A 22,199-nucleotide genomic window follows, 5' to 3' on the forward strand; every position below is an offset into this window, starting at 1 on the left:
CTGTTTGGGTAATACTCCTTATGTAAGTCATTGTTTTACCTTTCCTGCCTTTTTTTTTTTTTTTTTTTTAAAGAACCGCTTAGATCAGGGATTGGCAACCTTCGGCACACAGCCCATCAGGGTAATCTGCTGGCGGGCCGCAAGACATTTTGTTTACATTGACCATCGGCAGGCACGGCCCCCCGCAGCTCCCAGTGGCCGCGGTTCACCTTTCCCGACCAATGGGAGCTGTGGGAATTGCGCGGGCCACAGGGACATGCTGGCCGCTGCTTCCCGCAGCTTCCATTGGCAGGGAACGGTGAACCTCGGCCACTGGGAGCTGTGGGGGGCCATGCCTGCCGATGGTCAATGTAAACAAAATGTCTCGCTGTCCGCCAGCAGACTACCCTGATAGGCCGCGTGCTGAATGTTGCCAACCCCTGCTTTAGATCTAACTCTATGCATTCAGGTAGGGTTGTGTCAAAGGTACACTGATGGGCAAATGATATTAACTTGACTGAACATAGCTTTAATATCATTTCCGATTAAAATATCATCAGGAATCAAATCCCTTATACCAACCACCATAACACCATCAAATCCCATCCACTTAAAGTGGATTTTAGCCCAAGGCATTTTCATTAAATATTCAGAGAGTGCCGCAATGTCTACACTCTGATCTGGCAAATAGTCTTACTCCCTGACAAGACTTGCTTTAACTAAAGTTATATCAGCTGCGGTGTCCCTCCATGCCAAACATCTTCTCCCATTAATTGTTGCACTGCCAATGGTTTCCATATTATTATTCCCATACTTAGCATTAATATGAGTCATGAAGCTAACTCCTTCTGAAACCACAGTAACAGCATTTGCACACAAGATAGCAGTGCTGTGGTTTATTTGGTTACCTTCATGCTTAAAGTAATTGCATTAGTATTATTGTGGTATTTGGGGAGTTTTTCAGATTCAGACAATCTGACTTTACGTGGCCAGATGTACCACACAAATGGCATATAACCTGTTTCCCTTTAGGGTAAGAGGTTATGTTCTATAATCCCATGATCTTTTCTAACAGAACTGGACCTAGACCTACTTTTAAACCTTTCATTCCTTTTAAACTGGGGTTTAGACTTTTCATGATTTCTATTCTCTAGATAATCATCAAAAATTGCCGCAGCCCTTAAGAGTGAATCAGGTGCTCTAGCACAGATTGCTGCTTTAATATTTTCCGGATCTATGCTTAATAATTGTTCCAAAGTAATTAAGTCTAGAAATTTATCAACACTCCCAGAAGCTTTTGCTCCCATAACCAACTTTTTGACAAAACCCATCAATTTATGAGCACATTCCACAATAGTACAATCATTAGACATTTTAAAATTTCTAAATTTTAACCTGTAAGGGAAAGGTTTATGGCCTCCGTTATACAAGAGATCAGACTAGATGATCACAATGGTGCCTTCTTACATTTGACTCTCTGAAAATAAGAAGACAGCTTTGGCTAAAGCCCATCCTGGTTCAGTGGTGAAGTGAGGGCATGAATTGGATGTTTAAACATAAATCAATATATAACAAATGGAAAAAAGGGGATAAATTATAGCAATTTATATAAATTAGCAAATTTATGAAGTACAGAAAATTGATAAGGAATGCTAAATACATCAGGGGAAAAATTTATGGGTGGCAGGGGTAAGGACAAAAATAAGTTTTAAAAAAAATGGTTTAGGTCCAAAATAAATCCTCAGAATGTTATAAGCCCTTTACTAGATGGAAATGGTAAAATTGATAATAATGATGCAGAAAAGGTAGAAGTGTTCCATACATATTTCTGTAGTGTATATGGAAAGAAGCAGGAAGGTATACTCATATCATATGAGAATGAAGTACTTTCCAGTCCATTAGTAACTGAGGAAGAGATTAGACAACATCTACTAGGGATAAACAATTTTAAAACAGGAGACCTGGACAACTTGTACCCAAGAGTCCTAAAAGAATTGGCCGAGGAGATCTCTGGACCACTAACGTGCATTTTTAATAAAACTTGAAATACAGGTAAAATTCCAGAAAACTGGAAGAGTGCTAATGCTGTGCCAATATCTAAAAAGGGAAAATGGGATGACCCCCAAAACTACAGAATGGGGGACTAGACTGGTACACAGTGATTCTGAAAGTTTGTTTTTTTAAAGGAGCCATACTGGACAAGCAACTGAACATGAGTTCCAGTGTGATGCTGGAGCAAAAAGTGCTAATGTGATCTTTGGATGTATTAATGGTAGGAGTAGGGAGGTAATTGTACCGCTGTATATGACATTGGTAGGTTTCTGTAACAGCTTCGTTTATTTTTATTTATTTGTTTATTTACTTATGTACAGGAGTGGGTCATTAGCCCACTTCTAACCCCCTACCAGAAGGACTGGTTGACTATCTTTGTTCTGGCTCCTACTCTTCTGGCATGAGTGGCCCTACCAGTTATACTCCTGCCAGCATAGCTCTCAGGGTCATGGAATCACACAAGCTTACCCAATACATGAAAAGACAGTACATGGGAAACCTAAACTACTGTTCAGCTCAACAATCCCAACTCCATTCAATTCAACTCAGTAAGACCGAGTAAAGAGATGATAGGAAGTGGCCAAACCCATAAGGAAGCTACTCCACTGATAAATTTATTCCCTCCTAAATCTATAACCAAAATTGATACATGAAACATGCAGACACTATGAGTCTGGTAAAATGGCCCAAGTAACCAAAGAAATGGCCTAGATATACTAGGTCAAAGTGAAGTGAGATAGGTAACATCAGAACAAGTAATTTGTTAACTGGACAAAACCTACTATATTCTGGGCTACCGAATACCATAGAGATGGCATAGGTCAGATACTCTCAAGGATGGCTCCTAAATGCCTGATAGAATTGGTACCAAATTCAGAAAGGATTATAACAGCACAATTTACATAGAAGTTCCAGCAAGTGTCAATTATTCAATGCTATGCACTAAACAAATCAAGCTATCCAAGAGGAAAAAATAAAACTTTAATAGACAGAGAATAGTTGACAAGGTCCCTAAAAAGGATGTCCAGCTAGTAACTGGAGACATGGATGCTAATGTGGGGAGAAACATACTGCCAGGGGCCTTCTTATGGGGAAACAGGGCCTTGGTGAAATGAACAAAAATTGTGAAATGTTTGGTAATTTCTATAGAATGAATGACCTGGTCATTGGAGGAACTATTTTCCCTCACTGTCCTATGCACAAGATAAATTGGAGGTCACCAGACCTCGGAACAGGGAACCAAACTGATCACATTACAATTTGGTGCAAATGGAAATTAACTTCAGAGGATGTACGTATCAGGAATGGTGCAGATGCAGGAATGGACCATGCATTAGTACTAACTATATTGAAAATAAAAATAAGAACAAAAATTAGAACCAAACAACTGAGATGCCCACATTATAAAACCACCAAGCTAAAACAGATAACACAATAAGAGTTTAGAATTGCTTTAGCAAACAGATGCCAGGAGCATGAAGATGAAGATGATGCAACAGTAGAAGGCAAATGGAAATGCGTAAAGGAAATTTTCAGCAAAACCCACAAAAGAAGTGCAGGGATTGAGGAAGAATGGTTTGTCTGAGGATACATGACCCAAAATAGAAGAAAGATGTAAAATTAAATAAACTAACTCAAGCAACAGCACAGAAGCAATGACTCCAAGAGGAATATTCCACAAAAAAAGATCAAAAAGAGTGCCAGGAAAGACAAAGGAGATTTTATAGACAAAATGGCAACAGATGAAGACACTGTGCAACATCACTAGGCAGTTGTCGGGAAGAACACCAACTGACCAGTCCAAGACAGTGAGGGTAATTTTAACCATGAAGACATCAGAACAATTATATGAAGGCAGTATTTAAGCAGCTACTGAATGGCAAGCCAGTGGTCAATCCCTAGCCATACAGGAAGGACAATATCTGGATGTTGAATTAGGACTTATCATTAGCGTAGAAGTAGAGAGGGCAATCAGTTTTTTAAAAAGTGATTTCCATAAAGCCTTGACACATGGATAGAACAATCTTATGGAAGTTGCTCTACGGATCCCCCAGAAATCTTTGATGATTAGTCAGAGCTTCCATGAAAAAAATGTCATGCCAAGAAATACATAACAGTGTATTAGCCTTTGAGGTAACTATGTACATCAAACAGGGATGTCTTATGTCACCCAGGACTTCCCTACTGGTAATAGACTAGGTAATGAGAGATCACAGAACAACCAAGAGGTATACAATGGACTTACAGACAGAAACTAGAAGAAGATGTCATCTTTACAGATGACATCAACCTGTTGTTCCATATTCACAGCAAGCTAAAACAAATCATCTTCATACCTATGCACAGTTAGTAGGGCTGAAAATCAACAAATAAATCTAAAACAATGAGAATCAACGCACAACAAGAAACATCAATAACACTTTCTGGGTTAGACATAGAAGAGGTCTGACAGTTTGCATATCTTGGTAGCATCATAAGCCAAACAAGTGGAACAGATGAAGACATTAAAGCCAGAATAGTGACAGCCAGACATTCCTTAACATCCCCAAAGCTGATCTGGAGTAGCAGAAACCTGGCCCTCCGAACTAAACTTTGAATGTTTAACATGATTATAAAGTCTGTTTTACTATATGGGACTGAAACTTGGAGACTTATCAAAACCTTATCTAAATTCCAAGTTTTTATAAACAACTGCCTTAGACAAATCCTGAATATCAGAGGGCCAAAAAAAAAAATCAGAAATGAATACTGTTCAGAGAACAAAACAGAAACTGATAGATCAGGAAATTATGGAATGAAAATGGAGATGGCTAGGACACATGAAGGAAAGAACTGAACAGTATAACAAACCAGGCACTGGACTGGAACCCAGAGGGCAAGAGGTGAAGAGGTAGACCAAGAACAACGTGGAAATGCAGAACTGAAAACTATTAAAATGACATGGGAAGAAGCTAAGACTGCAGCAAGAGATCACCATAGAAGGCAGTGGTGAAGGCTCTATGTTCCACATGGGATACAAAGGCATAAGTTAAGTAAGTCATATGGCATTGGTTAGACTGATACTGAAGTACTGTGTACAGTTAGTTATGGCGTCCACATTTAAGAACTAGAGAAAAAGTCTTATATTGAAAGACTCAAAGGGCTCAATCTGTTTAGTTTATCAAAAAGAAGATAGAGAGTTGCGTTGATTAGTGTATAACAATCTTCATGGGGTGAAAATATTAGATAGGAAAAGGTTCTTTACTTGAGTAGAGAAAGTCATAACAAGAATCAGTAGCCAGAAGCTGAAGCCAGGCACATTCAAATTAGAAGTTAGACAAAAATTATTGATGGTGAGGATGATTAACCACTGAAACAAACTACCAAGAGGAGTGGTAGAGTCAGGGCCAGCACTAGACCAAATGATGCCCAGGCAAGGAGTGTCTTTGGCAACACCCCTCCATTTGTTAAAATTTTGTATACCTTACAGCACCCCAATCCTGGCGTCCCCCAAGCCTGGCACCCGAAGTAGTCACCTGGGTCGCCTGCCCCTAAATCCAGCACTGGGTGGAGTCTCCATATCTTGTTGCCTTTAAGTCAGGACTGGGTGCCTTTCTGGAAGATATGTTTTAGCCAAACACAAGTTATGCTTTAATCACGCACAAGTTATTGGACTCAACACAAGGGTAACTAGGTGAGGTGTAAAGAGATATGCAGGAGGTCAGACTAGATGATTTAATGGTCCCTTCTGGCCTTATCTCTATGAATCTAGACGCTAACTCACTTCTGACACCATGTTCTCTGTTCAAGCACAAGAAGAGAGAACTAACATTACTCAACATTAAGGCTGTACTCTCCCATAGAGCATTTCTTAAAAGTTTCTAAACATTCTCTTGTGCATACTCTAACAATCCTGAATTGGAAGCTATCATAACACCAAGAGTAACCTGGACTCTTGCTCAACTCCTTCCAACTGGCTTTGGTGGCTTTGCTCACTCCCCACACATCCCACTTCCTCACAGTGGTGCATATCATGTATTCAGCCCCTTTTCTCCCACAGTTGTCCAAAGTCACAATTCCCTCTGCTTCTGCATAGCCCAAAGGCATAAACTAGTCCTGTATTAGTAGAGTACAGTGTCTCATGGATAAAACTGAACAAATATGCTTTTCAGTCGTTCAGAGATAGGGTTTTTCTACACCATACCATAATGGGATAAAACTGAAGATTACTAATGAGTAGTATTGGCAGAGGAGGTTTTGATATTAATTTTTTTTATTCTCCCTCACCTATAGTCTTAGTGTCTGAAGAAGTATGTTAGATGGGGCATAAAGAGTGAGACAAAGACACTCAGACACCATATCAAAAACAACTAAAAGTCAACATAAATAATTCAACAGACTAATGTTCCTCTAATGCATTTTGTCCATTAAAGCTTTAGACAATTTTGGGACCAGTAAGAGTTTCTTTTTGATTCTTCCATTATTTTCTCCTATTCTCATGTCAAAGGAGTGCCTGTTTTTTTGAGACAAACTCAAAGATTAGTTTGTTCATATGTCAAATGAGAGTGGTTTTCTAGGTAAAGGAACTATTTAAAATTATTAATAGCCTTCTACTTTTCATCTTTCTCTTCTTATTTGTATAAACATGCACAGTATTAAAAAAGCTTCCCAAATTTTCCATAGCAGTTTAGAGTGGAATGAGAAAATAAATACCCATATCCTAGCAGACAAACATTTCCTTCCCGAGTAACTATCAGTGCAAGGTTTTATTACTCATGTGAGGCTGCTTATTGAACAACAGCTGTAGGAAGAACAGTAATAACAGGAGCAGCAAGATTCTGCGAAAATGACTGTATCTAATGCTGTATCAATAGTATTTCTGAAGAGTATTAATCCCTCATGCATTTCCACCTGCTGTAACTGCAAACTAAGGTTCATCAACTCTTTGAACTCTGTTAACTCCTTGAGTTCACAGTCCATAATTGCTTCATGCCTTTTTAAAGTGGAAGGCTGAATTGATTAATCATTATACCTTACAGCAAATATGGTTTTGATTATTCTATCCTACAATACAGCCCTCAGCCCTACACTATGAATTACAGTGTGGTGCCAGAGCAGCTTGTGATGTTCATTGCTATGTGCTGAGTATACTGGAACAAATCCTTGGCCACTTTGGAACTTCACAGCTGTCCCAGTGCTGCACATCATGATCACTCAGAACTTCAGAATGACAATAAGAATATAACTCAGCATCTCATTCTCCAAAAACACAGAGCCCTGTCACTTGATCTAAAGGACAGTCTCCAAAATAGGTCATGGGTACATACACACACCAGGTAGCGGCACTGTGGTAACATGGTCATGAATGTGGGGAGAGAAACATGAAAAAATGGTGTAGTATAGTTTGATTTGGTTTTTAACAAATATAGCAGCAGACAGGAAAAGAAATTAAGAGTTCCTTAGGCTAATAACATTTAGCACTTATAAAGGCAATAGCTGCAGATAATATCAAATTACTTAGGATTATCAAGACTGGGGGGAACTCTAGAGGAACCTAATAAAGTTAGGTGACTGGTCATTGTGATGTCAGATTAAATTAAATGTTGAGAAATGCAAGGTAATAGGGATTAGAAGGAATAATCCTAACTACTCATGTGCCTTGTGGGTTCTAAATTAATTGCATCTACTAAGGAAAAAGAGCTGGCTGTCATTTTACAAAGTCAGTGAAAAAGACATAGCAGAAATAGACGCAGTCCAGAGACAGGCTATAAAGTTGACTAGAATCATGGAAATACTTCTATAAAAAATCCCAATAGATAGGGTCCAGAGTCAGCCCCTTAATATCTAAATAATCCTGTTTAAAACAGTTTCCTTTTGAAGAAGAAGGGTGTGTGCCCAGTTTCAGAGGGAATTATGGGTCCTAGAGCTAGGAGAGAGCGGTGTCTTTTCAGTCCCAATTTGTAGCTTTATGGAAGATTGAGCCTCAACAAGCTTCTACACATAGATGGCTTTTGGCTGAAAAATGGAGTGCATAATGCTACTGAGTCTGAGCAGACTCCAAAATAAATATCCCTGACAAACACGCAGTAACTGACCACGCATATAGCATATACTCTCCTTTGCCTTCCTCTTACAAAGAGTTGAACACTTGTGAATCACTGTACTTTCCAATCTGCATACACAAATGCATTTTAGTCTTATAACAGTCTGTACTATAATTTAATACATCACATTCAGGTGAAAATGTTGCTAAGCTTCATAGATGCTGCTGATACTCTAAAGAGAGGAAATAAGTTCATATTGCTTTACATTTTGTGAAACTTTACTTGACTGACATAGTGTCCCCTGAACAATTAGGAACATCTTCAAGGCATATCAGAATTTGAATACATTTTCTCAGAGCCACAACTGTCAATGAAATTCAGCATTTGATCAAATTTCATTTTGACCAAACATTACAGTCAAAGACAGCAATTTATTCGGTAACTCTAACGCAATTATCTCAGCATGACTACCATCTGCACCAGGCACAATTTCAAATCAATCCCATTCTTTTATATTGTTTTTTCTTGAAAGAGAAAATCCTTTGTTAATCTTACATCACATTGGAAATAAAATAATTACCCGGTGCAACTCCATCTATCACAAGTAGAAAACAAATTGACTTGTTAAAGTACAGCCTTAATTTCCCTATTCGTGCATTCACAAGCAAAATATCACATGCATGAAAGGGGAAAATATTCAGATTTTTGTTGATTCCTATTGCAGGTGACTTGATAGCCTGAGTTCAAATAATATGTTTTTGTAAGTTAAGAGTTTGTCTTGAAACAATACAGTATGTTCAGTGACCCACACATTTTAATATTATTTGTGTTTTAAGTCCGGATTCTGAAATTTCCAAGACTGCTGTGCCCCTGGGGAGCACTTCTGAAATCAGCAGCCTTGCTTCGCATTGTAAATTTCATGGTTGCACCTCAGATGCATAAGGCTTTACAAATATGGAATAAGACAGGTCCCTGCCCCAAGGAGTTTCCAGTCTAATTCAGACAATAGTGGGCAGGAATACTGAAAATACATAAATTACTCCAATGCATTTATTTGTGTGATTGTCCAGCTTGCATGCTAGACTAAGAATACAGGTCAAGGGTGGTAGGAGGTGACTGGACACTGGGGCGGAGAGCACCCTCTTGCTCTAGCCTAAAGAGCCCCACCGGGCATCACCCCTCACCTCCCTCTCTAGAGGTGCTGCATTGGCTGGTGCCTGGGGAGAACCCTTTTGCCCTTGCCTCTAGGGATATAGACCGAAGAGGCCTGAATGGTTTTAACGGAGCTCCAGTTTGTCTATCCTAATTCTGCATCAGCAGAGCAAAAAATCACAGATGGCTGAGGAGGCGCCTGAGCTACGAAGTCTAGCTTCAGATCTGAACTTCCCCTAGGTTTGGGGTGGGAGTAGAGGATGATTCAAGGACTGTAGCTGGCTCATCTCACCAGAAGACTGCTGTTAGTTTACAAAGTTTACCTGATTGCTAACTTCCTAGGAGAGTGTGTTGTCTTTTATTGCACAGAAAAAAGTGCTCTGATCATTTAATCAACTGTCCAAGGATAATATATAGAAAAATATGTACTAAAGTATATTGATGCACAAGTCATAGATAGTAATAAAATTATCTTGCACCAGGCTGTTATATAGTTTCTTAATTTTAAGGATTATCCTTCTTAAGGTATTGAAAGAAGTGTTAAAGAGGTCATTTTACTTACCAATTGATCTCCCTTTGATCTCACATATGCGCATTTCTCATTCATCCTAATGGGAGTCATATATACACATACAGGGAAAAACAGATTCCTTTTGCTCTTCACTGTGTATGCAGTTCTTTGGCATCATGCTAAATTTTGTGACTCATAGATGTAATGTGGGATTCAATTTCCTGCATGACTTTTCTTATACTGGAAGTATGGTCTGGACTAATACAAAACTTTCTTTAAAAAAAAAATCTAAAAGAGTAACTGACGACTTTATATATTCCCAATTTGTATTAACATATCTGATAAAGGAATCTTCCTCTTGAACTCCGCTAACCAGGTGCTCCTCTCAGTAATGTCAATTAGTTCATTGGCATCAAGCATCTGTATGCTTAATGGGAGGAGGCTATATAAATCAGGAGGGAAAGCAATGGAGGGGGGGGGGAAAGCAAACACTCACACACTTTGATTTTAGAGAACAATGGGGAGTTTCCAGGGTTCCTTTTATATCCATATAGCTGAAAAAACTTCTTACTTTGTTCTTCCTCTATATGTTTACTTTATATTGTGACTGGGGAAATCCTTTTTCTATAGCTTTTAGTCTTTGGATGAAAGAACCTTTCTCTGTCTCTGTGTTTGTGGCTTCAAAAGGGCAGGTGGTGCTGTTATCACATTCTATTTTTCAATAAATTGCACCTCACAGGTGCTCAGCCTCAGGCATATGAAGTACCTTGCATCTGTTTGACTGACCTGTTGTGAGTTTTACAAGTGAAAGATCTAGGAAGGGATTAGAGTCTGTATGTCAGGAACTGCAGATAAACACTGTTACTACAAATCTATCTTCACTTTCAGCCAACTAGCAGAGTAGCTAAACAGCAGCTGGAAAATGTTAGACTTAGTTTGATACTGAGAATGATAGGCATCAAGTACAGTGATGCCGACTTTGTTATAAATTACCTGAAAAACATTTTCAGAGTTTTATCTAAGCTCCCAGGTTGCACAAATCAGGAGGCAGAATGCCTTAAGTGTCACTTCCTGCTATGCCCCTTGTTAGTGCAGTAATGGGAGAACAAAGATAGCTTCAACCTGGAGCAGTGGAAGGGGGCTGTAGGGAAGTAGAAAATCGGGCCTACAATGCATAACTGAGTCTTTTCCTTATTAAGTCACTTGGCTTCTATTTACGTAAAGCATCCTTTATGAGCTACTCTTTGGAAGCAGTCCAAAGGAAGATTGCAGTTTTCTCTGTGCCCCTGACATTCTACAGGAGTATTGCCCACTCTTTACTCTGATTTCCTTCAGAGACCAAACAACTTCACCTCTCCCTGAGGAATCAGCCAGCAACTGCCTCCTATAATAGACACCAATTTCACCTTGCCTTAAAGAAGTGAAGCATTTATTGGAGTTCTACAAATAGAGAGAGAGAGAGTACTAGACAATAAGGTATAAACATATGAATAGTTAGATGGATAACCACAAAAGGTAGGACTAGAAGAGACCTTGAGAGGTCATCTAGTCCATCCACCTGTGCTGAGGTCAGATTAAGTAAACCTAGACCATCCCTGACATATATTTGTCAAACCAATGAAGGGGATTCTACAGCTTCCCTAGATAACCTATTCCAGTGTTTAGCTATCCTTATACAGTAGTTAGAAAGCTTTTCATAATATCTAATTAATTAAGGCACAGAGAACATTGCTGGTGTGGTTCTAAATTTAAAGTTACAGATTATTCTTAATTACATTACATTACTTATTATGGAATATTATCTCTGGTCTCTTACTGCACAGAAAAGAGACATAAGAAAATGCTATGTTCTCAGATGACTATCCTGTGAGATTGTGTATAGCTCATCCTATGTTTATGAAACTTTCCTCCTTTCATGTAGATACGTCTGCTATTATGACAAGATGGTTATATCCTTAGTATTATGAAAATCCTAGCAGACTCTAGATGGAAAAATTATACCACTAAATACATGATAACTAAAAGGTGCCATCTTTTACAGAGCAATTTGTTGAGTTTCCCTTAATGCATACGTACACACACACACACACACACACAATTTGTGAGGGATATTTAGGAGGCTAAGTGTATCAGCAAATATAAAATCCTTATCTGCTGGAAGAAAATGAAAATATATAAGATAAGACAGAATGTCATCATTAAATAAAAGAATAATGGGTTTGATGAAGGGCAAATATTTAGATTGAAGTGTTTTATTAATAATATGCACTTGTGTCATAGTGCTTTGCACTGTCATAGTATCTTCCATATGAAGATCTCAGCATGATTAATCTACATTAATTATTAAATCTGGTCTGAATGTTGAGTCTGTAATGAACTCACAACCATACCTGTTTTGCATGGAGTTCATGCAAGTATTTCATGCATCCCTAGTCCTGTTACAAAAAAGGACCAAATTCTAATAGCAATGGATTTTTTTTAAGACTTAGGATAGTTGCAAGATGTTTAGCAACAGATGAAAAAATGCTACCGGATAATTCAGTATAGTTACACAGTAAGAAAAGATGCAAAAGCAAGAGTGGGAGCATGAGAACTCAAATAGCCGTCAACATTTATAAGTTATTTACTACAGCTGTTTAAAGTAGACTTTGCAAATCATTTCGCTGATTTAGCAGTGACTCTAGTATTATTTGTTCCTTCATTTCCACCATGTGAATGAAACAATCAGGAAGCAAAAGAACGTAAGTGTCCACCTGTGGTAGCTTTCAGACATTTTGAGCAGGCAATAGAAACAAATAGCGTGCAGTTATACAGTAAATTAGTGAGTGGGGGAGGAGGGAACTGAGTATGAATTAACATAGTCCCATAAGGCTTGGGGGAAGGTGGTATGGAGATAGCACCCATTCAACAGGGCCCTGCCCTCTCTTTCTTTTACCAATACTATGCAAACAAAATCCTATGTGCTCTCACATAGGAGCCTCTGCAAGAGAAGGGAAGGGAATACCATAAAGACAGCAATCCCCTGCACATCCACCTGGATCTGATTTTTGTTTCCATCATCCACAGAGCTAGAAGGGACAATATGGCCCTGTGTTTTTAAATCTCTGTAAGTAGTATCTAATTGTTATGATGTCAGTCATTCTACGTATCATTGCTATAAATAAATAATGAATGCACAGCTTTGACCTCTAGTTATCCCTTAGATGGCTGAGTACAGCGGAACACCTGCATAACTCCACATATTTACAGACTAAATGAAGTATAAACAGTCAGGCTGAAATGGCAGAGCCTAGATGGAATGAGAGCAAATCAACCAGGCAAATTTTACTTTTTTATTACACTGTTCAGATTAACGCACTGCATTATTTACCACATTTCACTAGATGTAAACATCAAATTACAGTTGTCTTTGTTGACTTCACCATGAAAGATTTATCATTCCTAGACATGAATATTATATTTGGGTGGTTTAATGGACTCTGATGGCATCTGACCTCTGCAATATGATTATTACTTCATTGTGATTTTTCTTTTTAGTGTGATACAAAATGTATCTCTTATACATTAAGTGTGACATTGACTCTTCTTTTATAAATTCTCCATTAATTTTATTTCATGTATAACCTAAAGGCTGGTGGTGAGTTGTATTTACTGATTGACTAAGAATGCTTGTTTACCCTCAGCTCTAGGTCTTGTATTTAGGTTGTAAACTCCTCTTTCATTTTCTGTATGTTTGTACAGCACCTAGCATTATGGGATTCCGATTTGTTTGGCCTCTAGCAGGTTCCACAATATAATGTTCAGGTTATCCATTAAGGAAAAAGTAACAATGCCATGTGATTTAGGTGAACTTGGGTCAAATAATGAATAACAAATGGCAAATGTTCAGTATTCATTTGGCAAACAATCCATAATCTAAAATATATTTGCACAAACTTGTCATTAAGCAATTGCAAACAATGAATACATTTGTAAAAATTGCTTCATTTGTTAATCTGCAAAATTCACTTATTTGCTAATCTGCAGAATTCAGTACTTTGCAATGCATCTCCTAGTACTTAGAATAATATACTGAAGAGCTACTGTATAAATTATTGTTTGTTATAGTATCATAAATATTCAAAGAGCCTTACACAGTAGGTAGAAAGAAAAGCTCCTTCCTCTAAGATCTTACATTCCACCACAGAGAATTTGGATACACAGGTTAATGTCTTAAATAGAAGAGGAAGCGTGGAGACTTTACTGGAGAGATCACTGCAGGCAGGTTTTACAAAAGAAGGGCTATGTCTTGCAGCATAAAGTTTGATTAATTTTATTCATTTATTTTGCCTCACTACCTATTGTAAACTTGAAGGAGGAAATGAGATAAGGTCATGAAATAAAGACCTAGGCTGTAAGTTATCTAGGCAAACTTTTCCTCTTTGGGATAGCACCACGAGACCCCCATTTTATGATGATTCCAGGGGGACAGCAGTCATGTAGTCTTATAGCTGCTCACTTCAGTGCCATACATGCAACATAAAGAATACAATCATTTTAAAATAGCTTGCAACATTAAGCATTCACAGTTTGTTGTTTGTTTTTTACTGGCTAAGCTGCTTTATCTCTGATATGAAAATTTGTTTAAAATCAGAAAATGGTAGCCCCTGTTGTCATAGAACATGTCTGGAACTTTGGTGACTTTTCCTTCCTTTTGACAGGTTTTAGAGTAGCAGCCGTGTTAGTCTGTATTCGCAAAAGAAAAGGAGGACTTGTGGCACTCAGTGGAATGCATCCAATGAAGTGAGCTGTAGCTCACGAAAGCTTATGCTCAAATAAATTTGTTATTCTCTAACGTGCCACAAGTACTCCTTTTCTTTTCCTTCCTTGTATACGTTCATTATGTCAGCATTCCTAGCCTCTATTTAGGAGGACTGAACTGAGATTAGTTCCTTCCAGTGTCCTGTTGAGTTTGCTGTCTATGCATCACTCCCAGTTCCTGCTGAATAAGGGGATGACAGACCCTCTGGGTAGATTAAGAAGGTAGTTTTCCAAGTTGGCCTTTTCATGCTGGTTTTTCTTTAGTGTATCTTTATTTCATATCCTCCACCACTAGGTCCACCAGTAAGTAGCCTGTTCCCAATTATTTAGATGAGATAACTAAAGTGCTATAGACCCTTTCTCCTGCAAGTCACCAAGTCAAATCTAGCCCTCATAGGTAGTGACAAACTATGAGCTGGTTTCAGGTCAGGGTATCAAGAGTGAATTATCCTCTTTATGCTAGGTTTCAGAGTAACAGCCATGTTAGTCTGTATTCGCAAAAAGAAAAGGAGTACTTGTGGCACCTTAGAGACTAACCAATTTATTTGAGCATGAGCTTTCGTGAGCTACATCTGATGAAGTGAGCTGTGAAAGCTTATGCTCAAATAAATTGGTTAGTCTCTAAGGTGCCACAAGTACTCCTCTTTATGCTGGAGGTGGTCTTTTTAGGTCCAGGCTGAAGCACTGTTTTAGGGAGGCATGATTTCAGACTGCAGGGGTATTAATAAACAGTAAATTCTCTTAAAAATGAAAGTGTTGTTTTCAAATCTGCTGTAGCTGATAGCTTGTTACTATGCCACCTCATGCATAGAATATTAAAAAGTCACCTACAATGGACCTGATGAATCATTGCAATGATTCAACATCCTGTTTAGTTGTAAAGACAGATTATTTTCACTCATGCTTAATAAGTCACAAATGTCAAAATAAAGTGATCATAGTGCTATATGTTTTAGAGAGCTAAAAATATTTGCAATTACTTGCTAGGAGATGTGACTTACATGTTCAATACTCCTTGCCTACTGTGTGCAAGAGGTGGCCTTGGTAAGAAAACAGCAACAACCCTACCTGCAAGCTGCCAAATGCGACACTCAGAGTCCCCAAGTTGTTTTACACATTATCTTAAATTGCCTTAATTAGCCATATATACTGGATTCTTCCACATTTAATCTTTACTGACAATAAAATGTTCCTCCTATTAACTTGTAACCCAGACCTCAGTCTACCTGTAGCATTCCCCTCTTTTCCCAGGCAAATGGCCCTTTTGTCCAAACCCAATTTAGACAAATTCAGTTTTTCACATTATTGAGTAAATGTCTGACTATTAGAGTACTGAGAGGTATATGCTTTACTTTAGGGATTGGGGAATGAGTTTCTTTTCATGTCACTAGCTTACTTTTAGGGCTTTTCCTTTTACCTCACTTATGGATTTTCTTTAGAACCTATCCACAAAAATCCTATTTTTTACTGCCGTCTTTAAAAACAGGAGCTTTCTGCTAAAATTTTCATTGCATTTCTTGAAAAGAAATTTGAATTCCCCATGTATGTAAAATTCAGATTTTATATGCTGTGTTCCACTTGTTTGGTTAAATAAGGCTTCCAAATTCTTCTCCTCCTAAGAAAAACTTTGCATTTTTCCTCTCTGTCTTTTTACTGCCAATTACTATTAACTTACCCTGCCACACAGCTTGGCAGCTTCCCATAATGCTCTATCCAAAACACCCCCTGTACCATTGGTTACTAAGTGTTTTTAATACCGTTTTTGAGTTTTTCTATTATTCTTATGTGCAGATTATTTTAAGTCAAAGTTCAATGTTTTTGGCTTTCTTCTCTCCTAGAAGTTTAACTAAGGCCTATATAAGAGAATTATCAGAGATCACTATAAATGCTGTTCTTCCCTATACAGGAATAACCCACCTAGATTAAACTCTCTGCAAGTTTTACTTCCCCTACCCCTTCCCACCCTCAGGAATCAAAGATTTTTTTTTTTTTATACCAGAACCCTTGGGGTCTGCAACAGGCAATGGATGTACATGCCGCTGCTCCTTGCCCTGCTCTGCCACCTGGCTCACTGTCTCCTGCGGTATGTCTATATGGCAATTAGACACCCACGGCTGGTCCATGCCAGCTGATTTGGGCTTGTGGGACTTGGGCTGTTGGATAGAATCATAGAATCATAGAATATCAGGGTTGGAAGGGACCTCAGGAGGTCATCTAGTCCAACCCCCTGCTCAAAGCAGGACCAATCCCCAATCAAATCATCCCAGCCAAGGCTTTGTCAAGCCTGACCTTAAAAACTTCCAAGGAAGGAGATTCTACCACCTCCCTAGGTAACGCATTCCAGTGTTTCACCACCCTCCTAGTGAAAAAGTTTTTCCTAATATCCAACCTAAACCTCCCCCACTGTTCCAGCTCAGGCTGTAACCTGAGCTCTGGATCCTCCCAACTTGCAGGGTCCTAGAGCCCAAGCTCCAGCTGACCCCAGATGTCTACATGGCAATTAAACAGCCCCACATACTGAGCACTGGGAGCCTGTATCAGCTGGCATGGGCAACCCGTAGATTTTGAATTGCAGTGTAGACATACCCCTGGACAGCAACTCCTTGCAGGACCTAGATTTCTTTTTGCTGCAGCTCTTAACAAGATCATCCTAAAATGGAGTTTCACAGTGCTGAGAGGGAAGCATTGCAAATCAGTAGAGCCTCTAACATGCACTTGCTTTCCTCACTGATTTGGGGCTGTGACACATTCTGGAGAAACCTATGGAGAATATTTCCTGCAGCAAAGAGCTAGTAGATGGGAGAATAATACTGTCTTCTTCCCACTCGGGGTATCCAGCTAATTTCAGATTGCATCTAAGTAGTTGAATCTCTTTTATTTTGTTGACAGTCTCATAACTTGATGACTTATCTTATTCACTGCATTATATTATTACTGGCCTCTGTATCCTCCAGGCCCCTAATTGTCTTTTCTCTCCCACCATTCTTTGTTTAGAGGAACCCATAAATATTTTCAACACCTGCCAAAGCTGGGGATACTATTTCTATTTGCCCTGTAAGTTGTTAGTAGTTTTCTGGATGCTGTGCAGCAACTTCTGCATTGGCTCTCCCATGTAGCTGCATCTGGCCCAGAACTGAGAGGCTGAGTCCTCTTTTGATTGTGCCATGGCTTCCCTAAGAAAAGTGGTAACCTCTTTTGCTTTTTTGTTTTCCTACTGTCTTCCCCAAGGTTGTAAATGATGCCATCTTCTATTTTTAGGCATTGTAGCTTAGCTGGGTAGGCAGTTTGCCAGACAGGAGAGCTCCAAGGTCTGTAGACTGCTACTATCTTGGGTGATATCATTTGGAAGCTTTTTGCCCTTCTTTAGACCCTGATTTATCAAGGTATCTAACTTTGTATTTGAGGAGTTCCACTGAAGTCAATGGGACTATTCACATATTTAAAGACAGACTGTACAGGTTCTTAAAGTTTTGCAGAATTGGGGCCTTAATTCATAACATGCATCTCGTTGCCAATGTCTTTGGGACTTATAGAAAATTAGAATATTGAAATATAAAATGTGAATAAAATAACACTGTGGGAATAAATATGCTACTGAAGAGTTTGGGGTTTTTTTTCTACCTTTATAGATAACACTATCCCCTAAACAAAGGGTCTTGTAACAATGCCCACAGACTAAGGGCTAGTCTACACGAACGCTGGCCTACATTAAAATGCTGCCGCAGCAGTGCTTTAACGTGGCTTGTGTAGTTGCAGCAAAGCGCTGGGAGAGAGCTCTATGAGGGGCGCAGCTACCAGCACAGGGGCACTATCTACACTGGCACTTTACAGCGCTGAAACTTGGTGCGCTCAGGGGGGTGTTTTTTCACACCCGTGAGCGAGAAAGTTGCAGCGCTGTAAATTGTGAAAGAGAGTAGCTCACCCCCAGTCAAGTTTTCCTGGCCCAACACTATTAATTGGACTTCCAGTTAGGTTACCCTTTCTTCAAAAAATTTGGAAGTACGCACATAGGAAACTTGTTTTAACCTCAAGGAACCCAATCCCATCAAATGACAGACTGCTAGGAGGAGAGACCTTGCAGACATCTGACTTTATTATAACTTTTGGTAGATCAACAAAGCAGTGCTGGGGCAAAAAGAAGCTGTGTGTCTTATGTTCATTTTCTCACAGCTAAAGAATGTATTTATATCTGTGTCCTCAGAAGCTTTGCATTGTTTCTCCTCATTTAGTGCCAGGTTCTCAGCTGTGCCAAAGAGGACTGAGAGCAGCTACAGAAAGCGATGCACAAAAAATCATCTTGCTTGGAGCCAGTTGTGTATCAGCCCAGTTCCTGGCATAGTTTGGAGCAGCCTCCATGGCTCTTCTAAAGTACCTCAGCAACCAGTGGGGCTGTCTGCTAGCCCAGGATCATGGAGTTTGGGGTGGGGATATTCTAACCACACTCCCTCTTTTCTGAACATTCCTTTACTCTGGGAAGCAGGTATGGCATAGGAGCTTCTATATCAGCCCAGTGTCACCAGATGATACCCATACATGGATAGAATCCTCAGCTGGCTAGGCCTGCTAGGAACTGGCACAAAGCAAACTTCCCAGAGCAGAGATTTGAACCCATAATTTCAGCTACATTCCCTGAGCTGAGCATGAGAAAGAGGATTTCCCCCCCAAGAACAGAATTTGTCACTCCACGGCTTTATTCATCTCACATTTTTTTTCAATAACTTAGCTTTTGTACACAATAAGATCTGATCTTCTTCCTACTGAAGTCAATAAGAAGACTCCTGTTGCCTTTCTCTACAAGTAGTTCTTAAGCCTCTGAGTACCTACTTTAGTGAAAGCAGAATCAGACCTATACAATGGTTGTAATGGATTTACAGAGATTTCTGAGGCAAAAAAAATTTATATTTGCATCCACAAATCTTAAGTCTCATTCTCTTTAATAGAGCTTGAACCACTTTATAAACTGGATTACTTTTACATAACAATTGATACTTCAAATACTTCTAGCACAGTATAAGCAGTCATACTGCATGTCATTTGTTTAACCCCACAGATTCTAAACAATTGAGAAATCTTGTGGGGCGAATGAAGATTTATGGAATCTTAATGAAACAGAAGCAATCAAGATTTTTCATAATGATCTCAATTAAACCATTTCTCTACCTCCCCACCTGATCGGGATGAGAAGATACAGTTGGTCGTGATCTAAATAGCAATGTTGTATATGTCAGGGAACTCTTAATTGCTCTTTAGAGTGGGTGCTCCTGGAGAATTGAAAATTTTCTAATTAAACTGCTGACCTGGTTCCTTTAGCTTTTATATCTTTATCGTTGGTCCACTTTAGCTGAACTATTATGCAACAAATAGAGGCTTATGAAAGTAAAAGGGAAGGGCAGATGGAGATAAAGTAATGAGACAAGTGGCGTTGAAATATACTCCACTCTTATCGGACGGGACTCCAATCTCCTATTTGAATTGCAGATTTTGCACATATATGATTGTTGTTTATCATAACTCACTGGTATAAATTAGATCGTTGTTGTTCTGAATGTAAAGTAGTAAAATAAAAACCTTTCATACTATAAATAATCCTCATAAATATTTAATGGATGTTAAAGATTTCTTAAGTGCCAACTTTAAGCATCAGTCTTAATATGTTTATATTTAAATATTAACATAGATATGCAGAGCACTAGATAGACTCACATGATGCAACTGACCGGAATAGCATGCAATGAATTATTTATACTATGTTACAAGTGTTAGTTAATATATTTTATATAAGTAAATATACATCTTTTTCTAAAGGTATTTCTCACTGTATCTGCTTCAATTCACAGCCCAAAAAGATAATGAAAGTTGCACGCAGTGTATCTTGATAAATATTTGTTTTTGAATTGTCACTTATTAGCTTTTGAATTTTTTCTCTGAAACCCATATTTCCAGTATATTTAATAATGTATTTACATTTAATAATATACCATATTAACATACATACACCATAAACTAACATGTTTAAACTATACATGAAACACAGTGTTATGGCTTGTGTGGGAAACCCAGGAAACAAACATCCCTTCCTCTTCCCCTCTCCCCATGAATTTGTGTTCTTTTATTGTAATTGGTGTGCTTATATAAGTCAAAATGCTGGACCAATATTTGAATTACTGAATAAGGCCCAGATTCCTCCCCCTGTCCTCTTACTCATGTTGAGTAGTAAGCAGTCTACTTAAGTTACTACTTAAGTAACAGTAAGTTACTCTAGGAGTAGCTCCACTGAAGTCAATGTTGGTAGAATCTGGCCCTATTATTGAGTGTACTGAACTTATCCTTTATGGACATGCCCTCTAGAACTTAATAGGGATGAAACCAATAGGATTGTATAGAGATTACTCTAAAAGCTACTGAATTAATGGATGAATTATATCCTATTAGTTATATCCTAAATGTACCTATAGGATTCAAAATCAGAGATGTATGTAATTCTCTATTAAATTCTACAGAATGGACAAGGGTTATAGGTTCTCTCTTGCTTTTTGCCTAGAGAATAAAGGGCTAATCTCAGTGGGGCTTAGACAGAGTGGAGGGGTAGAGCTGAATAGCCTCTTGAAGAGAGTCAGGGTGAGCCCACCCCAGCACAAATTTGGGCTGCATGGTTGAAGCCCTACTTTATGCCAGAGGAGGATTAGGATAGCAGAGCATGACTCTGCCACAACCACTCCCCTGCCTCTCCCACTCACACCCCATCTCCAAAAGATCCCAATATGCCTCTGACTTCTCCTTTTGCTAGGGGAGTGCAAGAAGTAGCGGAGCTGTCTATACCTGCTTTATAACAATGGAGAGATTCCCTGCACAGGGGGGAATCCTGTACTGGCTTTTACAGCTGTTTTAAGGCTGCTTAGCAGACCACAGAATCCAACCCAAATTGTTCAAACTGTACCTCAAAAAGTGAACTTTTGGGCTTTGCATCAGAGGTGATCCACCACGTGTAAAGCTGGTTTTTAAGGAAACCATACTGTGTAATGGCATGCTATAAAACAAGTAACATTTGGCAAATTGGTCAAACCTAATAGAAAATACTTACCCCATGACACCAGCATGCCACCCCTGATTTAAATTGCTGCCTGTCTCCATGCTCAGAAATCTAGGTGAGGAAGGATAGAGTGACTAGGATACTAGCCTGGGACTTGGGAGAGACCTGGCTTCAAGTTCCTGCTCTCTGAGACTTCCTGTGTGATTGTGGGCAACTGTGTGTGTCAATTCTCCATCTAAAAGAACTGGGTGATAGCATTTCCCTACCTCACAAGGGAGTCTGATATACTACAGTAATGGCAGGGGCGGGGAGTTGTGTACATACCTTTAGGTAGACAAGAGATTCCAAAAGAGGGAATCAGATCCATCACATAAGCCAATAACAATGGCTTGAATGGAAATAGAGGAAAAACATACAGAGTAGTTAAACTGCTATCATATTTTATAGAAGAATTAATCACTTCAGTGACTTTCTTTTACTATACATACAAGAAAGCCCTCCTTTTACCCCACAGGCTACCCAAATTCTAAACTCTCTCTGTATAATTTATGGTGCATTATGTCTACATAAATTGTTTAGAGCAATATACATTAAAATAGATTTCTTAGTTAAAATTAGATTTCATTCTGATTTCAGAGTGCAATGGAGACTT

At 38.9% G+C, this 22,199-nt stretch overlaps 1 long non-coding RNA gene across 1 annotated transcript; it reads right to left on the reverse strand.

Annotated features, from left to right (window-relative positions):
- Nucleotides 1-272: 272 nt before the first annotated feature.
- On the reverse strand, nucleotides 273-21,847 carry LOC122465991. Its single transcript, XR_006291168.1, has 3 exons — nucleotides 21,836-21,847; nucleotides 11,096-11,098; nucleotides 273-422 (listed from the first exon to the last, which is right to left on the reverse strand). It is a non-coding gene; the product is annotated as an uncharacterized LOC122465991 (long non-coding RNA).
- Nucleotides 21,848-22,199: the final 352 nt, after the last annotated feature.

This window comes from Chelonia mydas, chromosome 5 (assembly GCF_015237465.2).
Source record: "Chelonia mydas isolate rCheMyd1 chromosome 5, rCheMyd1.pri.v2, whole genome shotgun sequence".
NCBI lineage: Eukaryota > Metazoa > Chordata > Testudines > Cheloniidae > Chelonia > Chelonia mydas.